This window comes from Oryctolagus cuniculus, chromosome 1 (genome assembly GCF_051225735.1).
Source record: "Oryctolagus cuniculus isolate XC-2025 breed Fujian yellow rabbit chromosome 1, ASM5122573v1, whole genome shotgun sequence".
Taxonomy (NCBI): domain Eukaryota; kingdom Metazoa; phylum Chordata; class Mammalia; order Lagomorpha; family Leporidae; genus Oryctolagus; species Oryctolagus cuniculus.
Genome location: NC_142867.1, coordinates 80,581,336 through 80,603,742, shown reverse-complemented (window position 1 = coordinate 80,603,742; position 22,407 = coordinate 80,581,336). Strand labels below are relative to the sequence as shown.

The window sequence follows — 22,407 nt, the reverse complement described above, 5'->3', positions numbered from 1 at the left end:
CCATGTCTCCTAACTTCTGATTCAGAAGATTTTGAAATTTATAAGAAATGGTTGTTTTAAGCCACTAGGCACTGATTATTTGAGTGATTTATTACATAGTAATATGTAATCAAATCCCAAACAGAAGGTGCAGAAGAGCATTTACAAGCATCCTTTTCCATTTAAATCAAATGAGTGTTTCAAATTAATTTAATTAAATTTCACTTCCAAGTTTTCCTGGGCATGTATGAAAAGTAGAACTCTGGCTGTTAATTTGTTGGCTCCATTATTCGAAGCAGAGCCACACAATTTTATGTTAGTGTCATCAGATGCTTCAAACGGATGATCATTTATTTTCATCAGATTAACCTGTCTGCCAATGAAAGTTATAGGCTATGGTTTTGCTATGGAGAACAAACAAATGTAGGCATATCTTGGGAATTGTTCTGAACATAAATGTAGGGAACTGCATTTCGATGAGTTTCCTCATGTTTTGTCTTTTAAAATTAGGGCAAGCTCCAGTCCATGCCATGTGATATGCTAAACTTGTAAAAAAAAAAATCCAGCAGAGTGTCTAGGAATAGAGCAAGAAGGCACTAGTTACTCCAGCCATGCTCTGGTTTAGCACAGGGCGAGGAAAAAAAACAAGCATTTTCAAGGTAGGTTATTTGTCCAGGGAGACTCACATGGGGCAAGATTAAATAGGGACCTGGATCAGAGCTATGGATAACAAGCAGACATGCCTCTGATTCAGGGGTGGGGAATGTCCAGATCATGGGCCATTTGACCCATGCAAGTGATATGATAAAGATCCAAAGGGCCCTTGGCAGATAAAAGATTCCCCACACCTTAGTTATCTGAAGACAATAATCTGGACAAAGTGTGAGTCCAGCAGAAAACCTCAGACTGCTGTTCAAACTCAACTCCAGGATTGCAAACTGACCTTAGAAAGAAGCATGACTATGTTTGATTGGACATTTTTGCAATTTGATAGTATAGCGAAATATCAGATAATAGCATTATTGGATCCAAAATGGGTACTTTGGCTTTGCCTGGGGAGTGTCTACACCTTGCTTTTTTAGAAAACTTGCACTCAAAATTAAGCTGTCTTTTTTATAAGCAGGAAATCAGGTGAAATGTATCTGTCTTTTTTTAGTACAACTCCTTATATTGTGTTGTGTTTATATATATTTAAGCATGTATTTGTTTATAAGTACATACATATCTATGTTTACAAGCATTGAACAATAACTATACAAGGGATTTTCTCCCACAGAGAGGAGTATGCTATTTAATTAAAAAGATCTGAATTCACATTTTAATGACAAGTATGAAAAAATCAAATAATGTATTCAGTAGGTCATTATGTTTGTATAACATCATTTTAGAACATTATATAAATAAAGTAATTCCCGATTTTGACTAAGGACTTTGGCTGACATTTTACTTCCAACATGTTACATTCTGTCTTTATATTTTTAAACAATGGCAAAAATTCAAAATATGAAGCACCAAGCTGCTCTTGTTGGCTGTGGATATGCTTTGCTGTTTTGGGGTTCAGCCAAATATTTGATGACAGCACAGCTAACTTTTAGATTGTTAATTTCAGAAGTGAGTATAACTTGATTTATGTAGCTCAGATGTGCACCTCTAAATTCTTCAAAAACTATGTCATTCTTTTCAAAGTGAAGATTTATACAACACACACTTTTCACTGTAAATGTTTATGGCATGGAAGAAAGAGTGAAAGATTTGTGTCAGACAGTCTGGATTTGAATTTTGTCTTCATAACTTTGTAATCTTGGGTCACTGACTTGACCTCTCCCAGGTTTATTTCCTTGAATGAAAATGGAGAATGGTAATGTCCACTTATTGTATCTTGTTAATCATGATTATAACCACCATCCTAGTGCTAATTGTAATCATAATAATGAATAAGGGAAGGAAAAGAAAAATATCCACTGTAGAAGGAGCAGTATTAGTAATAATGCTAGCTGCAGGAGAAGAAACGTTCATTGTATTTAGAGCACCATTAATTGAATTGCTCCTGGTGTACCAGGTACTATTTGAAATATTTGAATGTCTAAGTAAATTTGATCCTTACAAGAACCCTATGACTAGATTTTTAAGCAAATGAAGGATTAAGATAGGAGGCAAGGGAGGCATATATCACAAGAGGTCTTTAGAAAGTTCATGAATGAGCAGGCTTTTGGCCAAGTATTTAAGAAGCCAATTAGAATGCCTGCACCCCACTTTGGAATACCTTGGATTTAAGTCTCAGTTCTGGGTACAACTTCAGCTTCCAACCAAAGCAGACTCTGGAGGGCAACTGTGATTGTTTAGGTAATGGGTCTCTGCCATCTATGTGAGAAATTGAATAAATTACCAACTTCCAGCTTCAGGCATTGGGTAAGTGAAGCAATGAATAGGCTCTCTCGCTCGCTCAATTGCTCTCTCTTTCTCTCTCTCTTTCCCTTCCTCTCACCTTCCCTCCATCCCTCTCTCTTTCCCTTCCTGTGAAATAAATAAATATATTTTTAATAAAAAAGGTTATAGTAAATGCATATTATAAATAAAGCTATGCATGGATTTGAAATTTTTTTGCACCAAAATAAACCTATCTTTTTTTTTTTAATATTTATTTTGTTTATTTGAAAGAGTTACAGAGAGAGAGAGAGAGAGAGAGAGAGAGAGAGAGGTCTCCCATCCGCTGGTTCATTCCCCAGATAGCTGCAATGGCCGGAGCTACGCCGATCCGAAGCCAGGAGCCAGGAGCTTCCTCCGGGTCTCCCATGTGGGTGCAGGAGCCTGAGGACTTGAGCCATCTTCCACTGCTTTCCCAGGCCATAGCAGAGAGCTGGATCAGAAGAGGAGTAGCTGGGACTAGAACCGGCGCCCATATGGGATGCCCGAGCCTCAGGCCAAAGCTTTAACCCGCTGCTCTAGAGCGCTGGCCCCAAACCTGTCTTTTAATTTAATTTTCCACAAATATTTTGGAACCAACCTCATATTATGGAGTGACAGAGATAGAGAATCATGAGATTAAAAAAAAAAAGCTGAGAATATCAGACTTCACTGACTGGATGACAAAGATCAGCTGAAGGTGATTAAATAGAAGCATGACAAGCTCAGAAAGATAACTCCAGGAGCAGGTGGAAGGTAGGTTTCACAATGTTTGCCAGATAAGAGAAAGTACAGGTCTGACCTAAGGTAGAGATTGTGGAGTTTGTTTCTTCCCTCAGTGCTCTCATCTTTGGAAATTTCTCTATCTCCATAGTTGAAATAAACATTTTTATGTGTTTTCTATTGTTTTTCTAATGGTGTTTTAGGAGGGGAAATCTGTAATACAATATGACTTAGTGTGACTATTCCTAATTTTTTATATTGCTCCTATCTAGTTTCTCAAAGAATGTGTTTATTGTAGAAGACATATGGCACAGTAGTTAGGTTACCCCTTGGGATGCCCACATCCCATATCAGAGTCCCTGATACAAGTCCTGGCTACACTGCTTGTGATTCAGCTTCCTGCTTTTGCACATCCTAGAAGGCAGCAGAAAATGGCTCAAATACTTGGGCCCATGCCACTAAGGTGGGAGACCCAGATGGACTTCCAGGCTTCTGACTTTGACCTGGTCAGCCCCGGCTCCTGTATGCTTCTGCAGAGTTAAATAGTCCATGGAAGATCTCACTACATTTGTCTCTTTGTTTCTCTGCCTTCCCAATAAAATGAAAATAAACAAATAATTTTAAGTGTTTAATGAGGAGTCTGTTTAAGTATTGAAGTATTTAGTTAAAATTTGTTTAGATTTCTCTTATTCATTTTATTTATATCTAACTTTGTTTATCATATTTATCTCTGTGCCCTATTTATAAAAGTTGAGAGATAGAAAAAGAAAGAAAGAGAGAGTGGGCAGATAGAGGAGGAGAAAGCTGGAGAGAGAAAAGAGGAAAAGCAAAAAAATACACAGGAAAAGAAAGGAGGAATGGCTGATCACACTACATTAAATTAATGGCTTGATGAAAATTTCGACTACAACATCTGGTGGTACATTGTTCAGATCATTTTTGAGGGAAGTAGAACACCCAGCTCTCATTCCTTTAGCAGGTGAACCAGTGACGCTTTTTGGTTATCTATTAGGCCTTCGGTGCCACAGAAACATCAGTGAGAGTCTCCTGGAAAACTCATGTGTCACTTTACTAAAGGTAATGTTAAGGTGAAAGACAGTTGAAGAGCAAATAGTCAGAGAACTAAATCTTCACTTTGATAGGATAACTTATAATTGCTGTAAGAGCAACTGAAACAAGATTTCTATAATGAGTTCCAGTGTTCCACAGCAAGGTGGAGGGCTCCAGTTCACAATAATGTGTTGTACAGTGCATGAAGAGCTAGAAGACAGAAGCTGGGAGGCTACAAATGCAAAGCTAAGCTTATTATAAAAGTTTTTTTTTTAAATATTTTATTTATTAGAGAGGTAGAGTTACAGACAGTGAGAGGGAGAGACAGAGAGAGCAAGATCTTCCACCCACTGGTTTGCTTCCCAAATGGCCATAATGGCTGGAGCTGGGCCAATCAGAAGCCAAGAGCTTCCTCCAGGTATCCCACTCTGGTGCAGGGGCCCAAGCCATCTTCCATTGCTTTCGCAGGCCACAAGAAGAGAGCTTGATCAGAAAAAGAGCAGCCAGCACTCAAACGGGTACCCATATGAAATTCTGGCGCCACAGGCAGAGGCTTAGCTACTATGCCACAGTATCCCCCACATTGTACAAATATTACATGTAAATCAAAAGTTTCAAAAAACTAAGAAAAATAAGAATATTAAGCATGCTCATAATTCTATTTGTAATATTTTTACACATAAAAACAGGCTGGACAAGTTAAAAAGAAATCTTAACATTTTTTATCTTAGCTTAGATTGAATGATTCTTTTTTGTCTTTATTTTTTCCTTGCATTGTGTTTGTATTACTTTGATGAAGAAAAATATAAGAACAACAACACTTAAAATTATTCTAGGATTTCTCTTATAAAAGAAGTCCTATTTTAAACCACTTTTCAGTTTTCCAATAAGCTCCAAACTCAAAGCATTCAGTTTGGGAAGGAGTTAAAGTCTAGGATCTGGCCGGTGCCGCGGCTCACTAGGCTAATCCTCCGCCTTGTGGTGCCGGTACACCGAGTTCTAGTCCCGGTTGGGGCACCGGATTCTGTCCCAGTTGCCCCTCTTCCAGGCCAGCTCTCTGCTGTGGCCAGGGAGTGCAGTGGAGGATGGCCCAAGTGCTTGGGCCCTGCACCCCACGGGAGACCAGGAGAAGTGCCTGGCTCCTGCCATCGGATCAGCGCGGTGCGCCGGCCGCAGTGCGCTGGCCGCGGCGGCCATTGGAGGGTGAACCAACGGCAAAAGGAAGACCTTTCTCTCTGTCTCTCTCTCTCTCTCTCACTGTTCACTCTGCCTGTAAAAAAAAATAATAAAGTCTAGGATCTTAGAGAATTCTTCCTCAAAATTGATAATCATCCTCTCCTCCAATGCACAAGAAGTCATAAGGTAAACACCCCTATGTGCAAACTATACTGGGACTGAACAATAAAACTAAGAGTATAGGACAATAGCCAACTTTGCCAAAGCACTGTGTCTCAAAAATCCACCTGGCTCAGGTGTGGTTCCTGGCAAATTCCAGAGAAACCTGGTCTTATGGGTAAGGATATTGAATCTAAAAGAGATCTGTTGGGGCCAGTGCTGTGGCACAGTGGGTGAATCCTCCACCAGCGGAGCCAGCATTCCATAAGAGTGCATGTTCTAGTCCCGGCTGCTCCTCTTCTGATCCAGCTCTCTGCTATGGCCTGGGAAAGCAGCACAAGACGGCCCAAGTGCTGGGGCCCCTTCACCCAAAAAAAGCTCCTGGCATTGGATTGGCTCAGCTGTGGCTGTTGTGCCATTTGGAGAGTGAAACAGCAGATGGGAGACCTTTCTGTCTTTCCCTCTCACTTCTGTAACTCTACCTCTCAAATAAATAAAATCTTTAAAAAAAAAGGGGATCTGTTACCATTTTTTAAAAGGATTTATTTATTTTATTTGAAAGGCAGAGTTATAGAGAGACAGAGGCAGTGAGAGAGAGAGAGGTCTTCCATCCACTGGTTTACTATAAATGGCTGCAACAGCTAGAGCTGCACCAATCAGAAGCCAGGAGCCTGGAACTTCTTTCGGGTCTCCCACATGGATGCAGGGGCCCAATGACCTGGACTGTCCTCATCTGCTTTCCCAGGCACATCATCAGGAAGCTGGATTGTAAGTGGAGCAACCAGGACTCAAACCAGTGCCCATGTGGGATTCCGGCACTGTAGGCGGCAGCTTTACCAGCTATGCCAAAGCACCGGGCCTGGTCTGTTACCATTCTAAGCTGACCAGAGAAACATATCATAAGAGCTGAACTGAACAGAGAAACCTGGACCCTGTCCAATGGGATAGGATACAGGACAAAACAAGATTCTTTGGGAAAATTTACTACTATCAGAATGATACACGTTGAATATGATGTGTATGGTGGAGAGGTGATGTGTGTTTGTTGAAGATAAGGGGAAGTGGAGCAGGAACATAGGGGCAAGTAAGAGGGTAAGACAATAGATTGTGACAATCCAAGTAGACATGAAATGTTCTGTGACTCAGAAAACTCTAAAAGCATGTTCAGGGTTCACCATTGGCATACAAGCTATTAGGTCTGTAGCAAATAAACCTTTATTTGAACAGCATCAAGAGGTAGAGGCAGGAATCTCTATAAATGCTTTGTTTCTGATGTTGACTGATGCTAGGTCAGAAACTTTAGATGTGGATCATCAGTACCAACCTCAAGGAATTAAGAAAGAGTGAGAAAGAAAAAGAATGCCTATACTTAGGCCCACAGCAAAAGCCTTCTTCAGAGAGTCTAGGAAACAGTCTTCCCGTCTAATCCAATCACACAACAGTGCCACCAAGAGTGATGAGTGCATTAAAGGAGAATGAGGAAAAAGATGAAAACCAAAAGCTGAAACTTGGAATAAGAAAGGAAGTGAAACTAAATCCTCCCTTTCTACCATGAGGACTTTGGTCTATTCGACTTCTTCACATAGTTGTGTGGCTGGAGACAAGACATGCTCTGAAGTTACATTTCCGTGGGGGTCTGTGTCAGGGAAGGAATGAACAGTGGTGAGGAAAGGCAACTAACTGGGAGGGATCCAAAACAAAGGAATCAGAACATTGTGTAGAACCACCAACCTTTGTAAAGGCAAACAGTGGGGGCCTGCACTGTGGTGCAGTGGGTTAACGCCCTGGCCTGAAGCGCTGGCAACCTATATGGGTGCTGGTTTGAGACCCAGCTGCTCCACTTCCGATCCAGCTCTCTGCTATGGCCTGGGAAAGCAGTAGAAGATGGCCCAAGTCCTTGGGCCCCTGCACCCATGTGGGAGACCTAGAAGAAGCTCCTGGCTCCTCCTGGCTTCGGATTGGTGCAGCTCCGGTCGTTGTGGCCAATTGGGGAGTGAACCAGCAGATGGAAAACCTCTCTCTCTCTCTCTTTCTGCCTCTCCTCTCTCTGTGTGACTCTGACTTTCTAATCAGTCAATAAATCTTTTCTTTTTAAAAAAGGCAAACAGTGGGCAGGCATCTGGGAAGTAATCATGACTGAGCTCTTGCATTCAGAGATGTGCTTCTAATTCTCTGGTGTGAAATCTGTCAAGTTAATTAACATCTACAAAAAAACTTCAAAATCTTAGCAAGTTAATAGAAAATAATTTTATTTCTCACCCATAATGGATCTACAGCAGATCTAATAGGTTTCCAGAACAATTTTTCTATAAGCAATGACTGCAGGAATTGGGTTACCAGGAAATTTCTTACCCACCTGCAGTCCAGGCTGTATTTTACGCTGTATCTTATGCTGTATTTTCTTAGCACAGGGGCTTCCTCTTACTGGTACAACAAGTATGTATTGCATTACTGTAAGATTTCTCCCACTCAACTGTGAACTTGTTTAAAAAATCATTAGGAATAATTACACATATTTATGTGCTACAGTGTGACATTTCAATGCTTATATGCAATGCATATTGATTAAATCAGGGTAATCAGCATTTCCCCTTCTTTGATATTGCATTATAATTGATGTCTTGGATCTCTTTTCTTCTTTCACTCATAAAATATGTAACAGGTTATTGTGAGATGAGGCCACCTCATTACGCTGTGTAATATTAGGAACTTATTTCTTTGATCTAACTATGATTTGGTACCTGTTACACAAGCACCCTCTTTTCCCCCAATACCTCTCCCAGGCTCTGGTAATCACTATTCTGTGTTCAGATTGAGAATTTAGGTTTCAGCAATTTAGATTTAGAATTGAGATTTAAGCTTTCCCATATGAGAGAGACTATCTAGTATTTGTCTTTCTGTGACTGGCTTATTTCACTTTGCATTTATGTCCTCCAGCTCCATCTGTTTTTCTACTAATGACATCATATCATTCTTTTATGAATAATACTGTGTATATACATATTCCACATTTTCTTATCCATTCATCTGATAATGGACATCTTGGTTGATTCCATGTTTTGACTGTTATGGACAGAGCTGCATGAAGCATGGGGGTATGGGGATCTCCTTGATATAATGTTTTTTTTATGTCTTTTGGATATATACCCAGTAGTGGAATTGCTAGATCATATGGCAGTTATATTTCTAGTTTTTTTTTATAAAGGAATCTTGATAGTGTTTTCCACAGTGGACAATGAACTCTTAAAGGCAACAATTTTACCTTTTTTAAAAGATTTTATTTATTTATTTGAGAGGTAGAGTTACAGACAGGAGAGACAAAGATAAAGGTCTTCCATCCACTGATTCACTCCCCAGATGGCAGCAACAGCTGGAACTGGGCCGATCCAAAACCAGAAGCCAGGAGCTTCCTCCTGGTCTCCTATGTGGGTATAGGGGCCAAAGCACTTGGGCCATTTTGTATGGTTTCTCAGGCCATAGAAGAGAGCTAGATTGGAAGAGGAGCAACAGGGGCTAGAACCAGCACCCACAGGGGATCCAAATGGCGCAGGCAGAGGATTAGCCTACCATGCCACAGCACTGGCCCCAACTATTATATCTTCAGCTTGGGTTCAAGATGGTCAAAAACTTTGGAGGCAAGACAAAATAAGAAAGGAAGAAATGGGAGAAATGTGGAAAATGGGAAAATTGTTATAGAATAAAAGTTATTTAGAAAATCAGTTTCAAGTATTGAAATATTTGCAATGAGATTAAAATGTCAGAATTGTGACAAGTAATTGAAAATTTCATTTCTAAAGTGCTTGAAGAAGTTTGTGAAAAGTGGAATTAAGAGATAAGATTTTGTTGGTGCAAAAAAACTCAATCCATGCATAGTTTTTTCTATAAAAATCATCATTCATAAACATTTTGAAGTACTTTCATGTATGCCAGATACCATGTGTTAAGCACTTTTTATAGCTTTCTTCCCTAATCTATATCATCTTAATTTGAGATATATAGGATTATCACATTTAAACAAAAGTCTATTCTAAGATTTAGTCACTGAGTAAAACTTACCAAAATCACCCAGGAAGTTGGTATCAGGGGTTCAGATTCAGGTTTGTTTGACACAGAGACTGTGTGTGTCTTAATGTTAACTGTTTTAATGACTGACCTAGGTGTCTTAAAAATCATTGTTGCTGGGGTTGGCCTTGTGGAGCAATGGGTTAAGCTGCCGCCTGTGAGACCAGCATCCCATATGAGTGTGGATTCGGGTCTTGGGTAATCCATTTCCTCTCCTGTTCCCTGCTAATGGTCTTGGGATAACAGCAGGAAATGGCTGAAGCACTTGGGTCCCTGCAACTCATGTGTGAAACTGGCTTCAGCTTGGCCCAACCCAGCTCTCCTGAGGCTGGATGGTCTCATGGGTCTCTTAGAAACACAGTTAGACTTCCTTCCCAAATCTTTTTACAAATATACATCTAAGTCCCTGGGCTCAACTTGATCTTTGAGGTCACTGAAATTTTGCCTGTTTATCCTCTTGATGGAAATCAATGCTAACATATTTGGTGTCAGAACTCGAACAGCAAGTAAAGAAAATCATCTGGAACTAACTTAAGCAAAAGTGCCCAACCAGAAGGACGCAGATGTGCTGCAGAGAGAAGGAGAAGCAGTTCTGGGACTAGAAACTATCAACAACTGAGACAGAAATTTCTCTTTCAAACCTCTATTTTTCTCTGTATATGTGTTTCTTCATTCTGAACAATGTAGTTTCCTCTGCTCTCCAGTCTACTAAGTCACACATTGCTCTTACTTTTGCTTATTTGTCATTTATTTCAAATATACAGAGAAAAAAAATCCCAGTTAGCTCAGCCTGTATCAAGTGACTACCTCTGTACCAACTATCTATGGCCAGGGAGCAGAGAAGGGGTATTCTACAGGTAATGAAGGGAGTCATATTCTTAAAACAAAGGCTGCTAACAGAACCAGTGTAGAGCAGTGTAGGCCTTATGCAGGGAATGAGAGAAAGAGAATTAACAGGTCTTTGAGAGCTAGATAGACACTTAGAAAGACTGACAATTCCTATAAGCCTGTAATGGAAATGAACATGGAGTTTGGAGTCAAGCATATCTGGATTTGGATTTTGCCTCATGAACCCTTGTAACCTTGCACGGATAATTAAAGTACAGTTAAGAATAAACGCATGGGATGGGTATTTGGCCTAGTGACAGTTAAGATGACCATATCCTATATCAGAGTGTCTGGGTTCAACACCAGACTCTAGCTCCTGACTCTAGCTTGCTGCTGATGTAGATTCTATGGTAGTTGGGTTCCTCCTCCCTTTGCATTCCTGCCTCTAGGCTTCAGCCTGGCCTTTTTCCTGAAGTTGCAGGCATTTGGAGAGTAAATCCACTGGATGACTCTCCTCCCACCCCACTTCCTTCCTGAATGCCTTGAGTAAAATATAAAAAATTAAAGAAAGAAACTCAGTTATTTGTAATCTTGGCATTATATTTTTTACTGTTCGTAATTGCTTTGATGCTTGGCAATAGAATATGTAAAATAACTAGTACAAGGTGGGTGCAAAAAACTGACATATGCCACAATTAATTATTTTATATTTTATTTCTTTTATGTGTTCTAGCTATGTGCAAAGCAAGCTCCGTCTCTCTTACAACCATATAGACATTATAAAAACTTCAAAATTTTGAGAAATGAAAGCCATTATGTTATGATTAGTATCCACAAAGCTTTCTTCATCAAGTTCAATCTTCATACAGTGAGTCCACCTTGATAAACAACTCTGATTTATTTTCCAGCCTGGGATATATTTACTATAAAAAGCTTTCCACTGTGTCATTGAGGAAACAAAAGTATTAAACTGTCTGGAGACAGAAGTCAGAGTTTATATATCCCTCTGGCCACAGTTTATCTTGTGTTAAGTAATTAATGGTTGATATTTTGTCTTCTGTTCTTTTGATAAGTTCTTTGGGAATCTTGAGTTCATAAACATCTCCAGATACACTCTGGAATTAAAATGGAATAAAATATCCAAACATCATATTTTTGGTTTTTATCAAATAACTTGGGCTTCAGGGCTGTCTAGGATCTGCTCCCAGGTATTTTATCTACTTAAATATGTTCTAGTATTATTGCTTAGATGGGTATATTGAAGGTCTGTGTAACCAGGCCACTTCACTGATGTCCCCTATGCATGTCTTTCTTTATCTGCTCTTGCACCCACACTTTTGTTTTAGTTAACTTGATTATGGTTGTCAATTGATACATTTGTACTAGCCTTAAAGCTAGTCTCATCACAAAGTCACATTAAAAATAAACATAACCTCTCTCTCTCTGCCTATCTTCCTCTGCCTCTCTGTAATTCTGCCTTCAAATAAATAAATAAATCTTTAAAAGAAAAGGGGAGGGGTTGGCACCGTGGCATAGTGGGTAAAGCTACTGCCTGCAGTGCCAGCATCCCATGCAGGCACCAGTTTGAGTCCCTGCTGCTCCACTTTTAATTCAGCTCTCTGCTATGGCCTGGGGAAGCAGAAGAAGATGGCTCAAGACCTTGGACCCCTGCACCCACATGAGAGATCTGGAGGGAGCTCCTGGCTCCTGGCTTCTGATAGGCACAGCTCCAACCGTTACAACCATGTTGGGAGTGACCCAGTAGATGGAAGACTCTCTCTCTCTCTCTCTCTGCCTCTCTGTAACTCTGCCTTCAAATAAATAAATAAATCTTTAAAAGAAATTTAAAAAGTAAACACAAATCCACATCCAGAAACCCTTGGAAAGGAATGTAAATCCTGCTAATGTTGTTTGAGGACATCAAGAAATGGATTCAATGTTACACCAAGAATGAAACTTTCTATGACTTTAGTTGTTCATCACCACTACCCCTCTAAAGTCAGATGTATGACAGTCACACAATTTCTGGTTTCCTTTCTTTTTCTTAGAATTTTTCTATATTTTGTACCATTTTATTTCCTTTGTTTGTATCCTCATTTTTAACCTGTTTAAAAAGCAGATGTTGTCTTCATTAAATACTAACTTGTCATAGAAAGAAAAGGAGCAGCAAATTGTAAAAATTATAGTTTAGTATCTTATCCTATCATATAATAAATAACCAGAGTAATTTAAGGCATAGTGATAAACAGAAAAAAGGAGAGCATCTGGGACTAGAACTGGCACCCATATGGGATGCCATGGCGCAGGCAGAGGTCATAACCTACAGCACCACAGAGCCAGCCGTGTAAACTAGAGTCTTTTTGCTTTTTACTTGTTAAACTTCTTACTCGGTGAAGTATTAAGCCTTTTTACCATAATGTAAATTTAAAATATATTATTTCATATGCTAAAAAAAGACATAAAGGGAGAAGAAAAAAGGGGGAGGCAGAAAGGAGGAGGAGGACAGGAACGTCATTATATTCTAGAATTGTATCTACAAACTATATCAACTCTGTTGAAAAATAACTAAATTTTTTAATTATTAATTAATTTTTTTTAAAAGTAATAAAGATATACATAAGTCTTAAATGTCCTCTTGTTGAGTCTCCTTACTTGATCAACAAAAGCACTGGGGCACAGAAGTTTAGTGCATTACCCTGTTTCCCACAGTTTATTAAGGAAAATCCTCATTAATGAGGAGTCCACTGCACCTTTTCTTTTACTATTAGATTATATTTTTACTGTTCTATTATTTTTTCTTTTATTCTTAGATTATTCTATTTGATGAATGTGCTGGGCAGTGATTTACAGATTTTTTTTTTTCTTAAGGGAGGGGGAGTGACTGCAGACTCAGGTTTCAGTTATGGGAGTGCCAATGGGATAAAGCTAATTCACTCCAAATGCCTTGCACGTACCTTTGTAAAAATCACTAAGATAGCTATTGATTAAGGTTTTCTTTGATTTTAATGTTTTCCTTATAACCAAGCTGCGTTTTTACCTTCTGCTCTCACCTCATCAATTTTCTGTAGTCATTATAAGAACTTTTAAGATTCAGTTCTTACAATCATTTTTCACAGCTGTACAGAAAATATTTCCCAAGTTTTCTAGTGTAAATTGAGGTCTGTTCCTGCTAACATATAAAGAGTCTGTTCTTATTAAATGTTTCTCGCTTCCAAAGAGTTTCTGATTTATTTTTCTTCTTATTTCTGTTCTTATTCTTAATTAAAAATTTTAATATCTTGATTTCCAGCTTTTTCAAGATTTTTTTTAAATACTAGCTCTATTTGGCTAGTTTAATTTTTACTGTTCTGAATTTTGCTTGTTTTCCAAAGTTAAAGTTTTTACATCATTGATGCTTTGCTGGAATTGCCTCATTAAAGCATGAGATAATTTTAATAGAGTTTTATAAATAGTAAAAGTTCATAGCAGCACTATACTTAACAAGCAAAAAGTGGCAATAACCCAAATGTCCATAAAATGATGAATGGATAAATAAAACGTGATATATCTGTCCAATGAAATATTTGGCACTATAAACAATTGAAGACCTGACATATGCAATGATATGAACAAACTTTCACTTATCATAAGTGTATACTAAAGGCAAAAAACAGGCTGGTGTTTACCTTGGTCTGCGAGTTTGTGGTGTACACAGATGGGAAATAACCACTAATGAGTAATGAATTTCCTTTTGGAGTGAATAAAAATGCCCTAAAGTTAGAATATGGTGATTGTTGCACAACTCTGTTCATAAGGAAAACATGGAATTGTTCATCCCCTGACTGATTTTCTGCTCTGTAAAAATGGAGATAATAATATATGCATCACAGTTTTGTTCTGAAAATAATGGAAATAGAATTTAAAAGGTGATTTTATTTCATGATAAATAGCAGGAAACTTGTGTTCTATAAATACGGAGTTATATTTATAGAAGTTTTCTGTTTCATGTATGTTGTGACTAGTGAATTTCCTAATGAAAAATTCATAGCTAAGTTTGAGTAGCATTAATGTAAGTTGTTTTACTGAAGGATTTGTAAATGCCTCATTCTCCTGGGTGAGAAAACTAATGAGGCATGCCCTGTTTGGTACATTTACAAGTACTAGATTAATATATGCTACCACCAATACTTGTGTAACTCCCAAATATCAACCTACATGGTGATCAGTAATTTGTACATACTGCATGGAATATTGAAATGTGCTAGGGTCTGTACAACTAAATTCTCTGAAAATTATATAATTTCTGACATCCAAATCATTTGCAAATAATTAATATTACCTTAGGGCAGCTAACATTACCCAGTACTATGATTCTTAGACTCTATTAAAGCAGTTCTTAATGTTTTTGAGTTAGAGGTTGAAGTAAGGAAACTATGGTGTAAATACTCTTGAAATTTTGCAGGTGTATGGACTTTATGAAATTAATCCATGATCCAGAGGGTGAAGAAATCTTGTTATAATGAAATTTGAACATATTTTTTTCACAAGAATAGTCCCTATTTGGACATAATTTCTGCCTTACATTTTAAAATCTGTCACATTGATATGTAATCACACAAAGCATAAACAGGGATTTTGAATCTGCATTTCCTCTGGAGACTAATTCCTTTTTGTTTCAACTGACTTCATTGCAAGGATTATCTGCTTATGTTTGAAAAATTATTTTATAAGCAAACCACTTAATTTCTGTGGCATGTCGTTTTAAATTTTCACGGGCTAGAGACTTTTTTTCAGTGTTTTGAATGTTTGTATTTTTTTTTGTCTCAGTGAGATTTAAAGTCAAGATTTCCATGGAATCCAGTAAGTTAACAAAACTGTGTTAGAATTTCTTCCATGAATGCAGAACTATTATAACACAGTTTCAAAAAAGAGTTTCTTAACTATCCTCCAAAGATTTCAATTAAAAAATTCACTTATTCAGTATATGTTCAGTGTTAAATATATTATCAGTGTTCTTCTAGATGCTGGTCATACAGTAGGACCACATTTTGACGGTTATTACATACCTGTGGTCTACATACATCCCAGTAACTGAAAGTTGGTGAATCAGAAGAAATCATAAAATGCCTTAGAAGTGGATGCTACAGTTGAGGGGAGTATTCTCTGGTCAAATGATATGTAACCCGAGATTAAGATTCATTGTAGCATTGTCATGATAGTCAAGATATGGAAACAACCCAAATGTCCATTGACTATGAATCCATTTTTTAAAATGTGATTTACATATACAATGGAATATTATTTAACCTAAAAGAGAAGGAAATACTGTCATTTGTGACAACCTGGATGAACGTGGAAGTCATTACACTGAGCAAGATAAGCCAGTCACAGAAAGACAAATACTATAAGCTTGTACTTGTATGAGGCATGTAGTCAAAAATTACAGGAGCAGAGAAAAGAATGGATTTGTGGTGAGTGGGGAGGAAATGAGCAGTTGTTGGCCAATCCATATAAAGTTTATGCAAGATGAGTAAGGTCTAGGGATCTGTTGTACAACACACACCCTGAAGTTAATAATATTGTATCATACACTTAAAATTGATTAAGAGGGAAGATTTCATATTAATTTTCCTTACTATGAGAAAAGAAAAAGAGGAAAAAAAACACAAAGAAATTTTTGGAGGTGCTTTCGTTACAATGATAGTTCCTTTGGTGTTTGCATATGTCCAAACTCTTCAAATTATTCACATTAAATATGTGCTGTTTTCTGTGCACCCAATCCATCTCAATAAAGTTCTTTATAAAGATTACCTTTCTGTTTTAATCACGAGGAAATGATGTAAGGCAAACCTACAACATAAAAATTTCAAAACAAAATTGGTCTGGTGGGCTTAGGACCAGTTCAGCAGTACAAACGCCTATGATTACATTTGCAGACTCCAAATAGAGAAGACTTGTTGTCTTGGAGGGAAGTGTGTTTCCTTTTTGGAGGGGAATTACTTTAATTGAATGAAATGATATAATCACCATGAAATGGACAATTGTTAAATATTGACAAATATGCACATCTCAATTAAAATATAGAACATTTCTGTCACCTTAGAAAATTCCCTATAACCTATATAAGTCAATTCCTCACTCTCAACAGAAAGCCAATCTGTTTTGATTTATTCCCACATAGCTTTGCCTATTTGGTTATACCTGAACTTCACAGAAGTATTCTTTAATATGTTTATGAGTTCAGTAAATCATTCTGATTTTAAGAGAAGTAGGGCCTGTTTGAAAAGAAGTATGAGAATCTGGAGGGTTGTTCTTTCCCATAGAAATCCTTATTTTGCCTATCAAAATGAAAACTCGGAGAATATGAATCCTAGAAAACACTTTAAATGACTCTAAACCTTTATATATGTTCTAAAGATGCAATTTTAAGAAAGTTCTCCTCTGGCTTTAGAAGTCACCCAAATTCAGTGTTATTTGAAATTTGATATTTGTCTTCTGATAGATACGTAGCCATCTTCAGTTTAATCAAATAGGAACTGTATTTTGGGACATGTGTCAATCTCTAAACAGCAGATACAAGCTTTTTTATTCTACGTGATTTGTAAGGAATTTTCTTTGTCTTCTTAATCAGGAGCTCAAGTTGTCACCCTATGTGAAGTCTGCATGAAGAGCGTGCCTCCTGGGGTAAACTTGAAGTTCTGATCCCTGCAGAAGGCCCTGCTTGCTATCTCTTTCCTGCTTGAATTTTCAAGAGCTGCATTGCAGAGCAGGCTGTTGATGCCTTCTGATTAAATCAAGAACTGGTTTCTGTAAAAGGGTTCACAGATTTTAGGGAATAAATCAGGCCTCTGTCTCTCTATTTGTCTTTACCATTTTGTGGGTTCAAATTATCTCCTTTATGGAGGATGTGCATATTTCTACTTCCATCTTTGTGAATTGCAAGGTCTGGCAATATCTGGCATAGAGGAGGCTGCAAACTTCCTACCTTACTTCATTCATCTCTATGTAGAGCAGCATTAGTGCTGTTTAGTTTGGTAAAACTTGGGGACATTTCCCCACAATATTTTAGTTTTTCATCCAGCTCCTGATGGCTGTGTGCCCTCAGGCAAGTTATTCAACCTTGCTAAGACTAAAATGATTCACTTTCTGGCTCAGTGGTTCCTTTTTCCATGTTTTCAAGGCTGACTAATCTCTCCTCTGTCCGACACATTCTTTCTTCAGATATGTTGCAAAATTCTGTATAAATTCAATAACAAATAAAAGTTTAGAAGTCCTAAAGCTCCTTAAGGTGATTTTGCTGCATACTTCTTTTATAAATATGTTGTAACTGTTTCATCATTGCCACTAATTTCTGTAGTGTGTAACTTCTTGATGGCATCCCACTTTCATTTCCATCTAACATGCGATATGTCTCCTAGCTTCACAGAGCCAGCAATGGGCCAAAGTATTTGTCTGCTTTCCAATTCTAAACAGCTGCTGCTACTGCAAGTACCACTACAAATGGCATTTGAAGCTAGACAAGACAGGCAGCCCAGACTGACCCCCAACAGTAAATGACATTGCCCTTTTGTTCCTATGAAGTCAATTTTTATTCCACATAGAGATTATTTTCCATTAATTGTGCTAGTTAATGTCCAAGAGACACTATCTGTTATACTAGTAATCAAGATATATTGTTTCTCTTGTACTTCCATTATCTTTTGGCCATGCAATTCTGTTGGAAGATAAAAGTAATTAGGTTTGCTCAGAATGATTTATTCTTTGCAGATATATTCTGCTTATTATTTCTGATTCTATTATTTCTTTTTCTGAGGAACACAATCATGGCATTTATCATTTAAAAAATAAAAAGAGCGCAAGAGACCTGTCTTCATAAAGTCCTCAGTGACATCATGACCTGAACTCAGATACCAATTATGTTTCTTGAATAGTAAGAAAACACCATTTTTTTTTACTTCTGTGCTGGGTCTTTTTGTCTGGAAGACTGTGTAGCATAGTGGAGACCCTTTGTAGTTGTACAACTCTGGTTTGAGTAAGAACTTTGTTATTTTGTGAAATGAGCAAAAGGCTTAACCTTTCAGAGTGCCAATTTTTGAATCTGCAAAATGAAGTTAATAACAGCCATCTTACAAAGCTTTGTGAGCATTGCATGGTACAGAATCTATAATAAACCTGAGATGCTTCCTGAAAACTCACTAGTATTAGTGTTCTTCATTTTCATCCACTATCCTGGAGTTCCTCTTCATAATTCTTCCTAAAAGGGATGTCCGGTTTGGGCAATCTCTGGCCAACTATGAGACTCAATGACATGCCATTTATCAAATGTCTTATCCAAGTGATTAGAATCTGGCTGAATCCTGGGCACATTCTAGCTATCTCTCATCTATCTGTCTATCTACCTACCTAGCTATCAATCATCTCTCTACCTTTTTTCCTAAACATGGGTAATCTGAGAAGGACAAAAGGAAAAGAAATTCAGAGGTACTGATCATCAAAATTGCCATCAAGTTTATTGGCAAGCTCTATGAAAAAGTGACTTCCGAAACTGTCTACCCCCAGGGAAGACATAGAGCAGCACTTCATAGAGAGCCAGTTTGTTTACAGGAATTATATCTGTGGTGCAGACATTTGAAATATGGGACCTTCTGAAAGTCACTGCTGGGATAACTGTTTTTCTACATAAGGAAGGTTTGGATTAGGAAGTCTATAAAACAGTATGGTATTAAGATTGTTATATCTAATGTGATCTTTGGAGTCAGGAGAAGGTCAATTTGCAAACCAATAGTTTTTGAATTTTATAAGACTACTTCAAAAAGTGCATGGGAAATTGAATTAAAAGATAGGTTTATTTTGGCGCAAAAATTTCTAGCAATTCATGTCTGATTGTTTTCATAATATGCATTCATGAACTTCTTGAAGTACCCTTGTACTACTTTTGAAAGCATGTTTATTTGATCTTGGTTGTATATATTCTACATGAATGAATGTTTAGTATATAAATAAATCTCCTTCTATATAAACTATGAAGGCAGATACAAAGTTTTAATTCATTTATCTAGAAGAGAATGTTAAGCTATTTGGGTTTTACTTCAAATTTGTTTGGGTTGCTCTGACCTTTGAATTAAACTGTGATTCTTCTAAGAAGTTATTTTTGTTTTTAAAGTCCTATCTCTGCTTTCTGTGAAGGTAAATAAAGCAATTCCCTCTGGATGCCTTCCTTGTCTGAACTCAACTATGAATATTTACCATGTGCGAAGTACCAAGCTGAGCACTGGAGAAAGTAAGAGATGGATAAATGAGTAAATGAAGGGGCCAGCACAGTGGCGTAGCAGGTAAGCCGCGTCTGCAGTGCCAGCATCCCCTATGTGCTCTGGTTCGAGATCTGGCTGCTCCACTTCAGATCCAGCTCTCTGCTGTGTCCTGGGAAAGCAGTAGAAGGCGGCCTAAGTCCTTGGGCCCCTGCGCCCACCTGGGAGACCTGGAGGAAGCTCCTGGCTCCTGGTTTAGGATTGGTGCAGCTCCAGCCATTGCGGCCATTTTGTAAGCAAACTAGCAGATTGAAGATCTCTCTCTTTCTGCCTCAGCCTCTTTGTAACTCTGCTTTTTAAATAAATAAATCAAGATTTAAAAAAGAGTAAATAAGAATAATTATAATATAGCAGAATATTACTTAAGAAACATTCTAAATTGAGATGCTCTCATCCATTTTCAATACCAAATGTCAGGAGGGGAGAGATTTAAGGATAATTTTTAGGAAATACACACATAATATTCATATGTGTTTTCATAGTTTTAATCTTCTTTAATATATTTGTATGACACTTCTTTAAATGCTCATGGAAAATGTACATTGTCTTTTTATTCTATCTTCCATGAACTGTTCAAAGTTACCTCATATATATTACAATGTATATTACATATGTTTGTATGTATATATGTAATACCACAACATGCTCACAGTTCCCTGACCACTTCCTTTAGCTGTCCCCTTAGGGATGGCACTTTAGCCATCCTTGCATGCTAAACCTCAGAAATCTCACCCTTGCTGCTCCTTTTTTGTGCAATACTCTTAACTTGATTTTGCACCCAAGTAAATTCTGCTTTTCTAGATCCCAGCTTGTATATCAGGTCCCTGGGAAGACTTTCCCTAATCCTCACATTCTCGTTAAAATTATATTCCCCCGGGGTGAGTGTTGCAGCATACTGGGTTAGGATGGTACTTAACGTTCGAGTGCAAGGTTGAGACCTGGATCCTGTACTTCAGACCTAGGTTTCTGTTAATGAATCCTGGGAAGCAGTAGATGATGGTTCAAGTGATTGGACCCCTGCTATGCACATGGGAGACTAAGATTGAGCTCTCAGATCTGGCTTCACCTGGCACAACCCTGGATGTTGAAGGCATTTGGGGAGTGAACCAGAGGATGGAAGATCTCTCTCTGTCTCTTTCTGTCACACTCTTTTGCTCTTTCAGGTAGTTAGAAATAAGTATTTTTTAAAGTTATATAGTTCCCTTGTAATTTCCTCTATCAAATACTTTTTTAAATTATGACTTACACTGTTTCTAATTATATATTTATTTATTTACTTAGTTAACAGTTACCTGTATCATTTGAATACAATCTCCACACAGCCAGTGATTTTGTCTTTCCCCCATGTAGGTCCAGTACTCATATTGTGCTTTATGTCAACAAAGAAGAAAAACATTAATGATATTTTCTTTTTCTTAATATAAAATGAATGATTTCATATAATTTATAGGCACAGTTCTAAGAATATTACCTAATAAAAAATTAAAATGCTATATGAGTATATAATTAGGAGATCTTATTATCTTCCCAGGGTAGGAGGATTTTGTAACATCTGGAATTGTCTAAAATCAAATTGTCCGCTTTAAAATGCACAAAATTATCTGAAATTAGCAATGCTTAAAGATTGTAATAAGCTTTGCTTAAATGTATAGTGAAATATATCTCTTAATTATTTTATTTCAAAATTTGATATTCTATTTATAAATATCTCAACATGTAATTTATGATGGGACATAGACCAATCGTTGACTATAGAGTCATCCTTGATATGTCAGACTTCTGAAATATGAATATCTAAATTAATCACAATTTTCAGACATTCCAGCTTCCAAGTATGTAAATTACTCATCTATTTACTTCCTTGTAATCTGCAAGAACTCTGTAAAAACCACTATCATCTCTTATCTATCTGCAGCAACAGCTTCAGAACTGTTCTCTTCCACTGACAATTGCTACTTCCATTGTATAGTAATGTTTTAAGAGGAAGACTGGAATTGTTGAATATTTATTTAAAACTCTTCTATTTTTTAACATATATCTTTGTACATAGTGCAAAAAGTCATACTATATTTGACAATAAAGTTCCAAATGAACTGACCATGCTGTACTTACAGTCTCATGCTGTGCCATATTCTCTGCATTGCAATAACATTGGCTTAGTTTCAGCAAATTGATAGGATCAAGAACTCTCTTCCACCTCAGGAAATTTGTTCATGCGATTTCCTCTTTTTGAATGTTCCCCTGCTACCATTCCTCTTTTCATGGTTAGTGTCTATCAAGTCTCAATTTAAACTTAAGCATTTTCTGCCCTATGTGGCAACAGCTCCCAGAAATGTACTTGATTATTTAGTGTTGTAATTACTAATGTAGTCTCTATCTTTCCATGTTATTCTAAGTTCTACAAATATAGGGATCATGTTCACGGTAACCGTTTATCTCAACTTTGATCTGGCATGATGTCTAATACAAAGTGTGATATTCAATTAATATAGGTTGGGGAAGATTTTAATGCTATGTAATTGGCTAGCAAGTTTAGAGAAAGACAAAATTCTAGAACTAGAGAACCTTAGTCAACATCTAGCCCATTTTATAAATCCTATAAATTCAGAATTCAAAATGTAGAAAGATAAAAATAATTGTCCAACGTTAATTTAAAAATCAGTAGCAAAGTCAGGAATCAGTGGGACCCAAGTCTTCAGTTCTAATCCTTTGCAATGTGTCAGACTGAATCTCGAAGATG

General features: G+C 37.4%; 1 protein-coding gene across 2 annotated transcripts in view; it reads left to right on the top strand.

Moving 5' to 3' along the window:
• The first annotated feature begins 19,551 nt into the window (after positions 1-19,551).
• The window catches only part of NOX4 (NADPH oxidase 4), a 208,546-nt gene continuing 205,690 nt past the window's right edge, over positions 19,552-22,407 (top strand). For both annotated transcript variants that reach the window (XM_089311743.1, XM_089311732.1), the window contains exon 1: positions 19,552-19,691. The gene's annotated coding sequence lies outside the window, so the exon portion shown is untranslated. The remainder of the gene's footprint in view (positions 19,692-22,407) is intronic.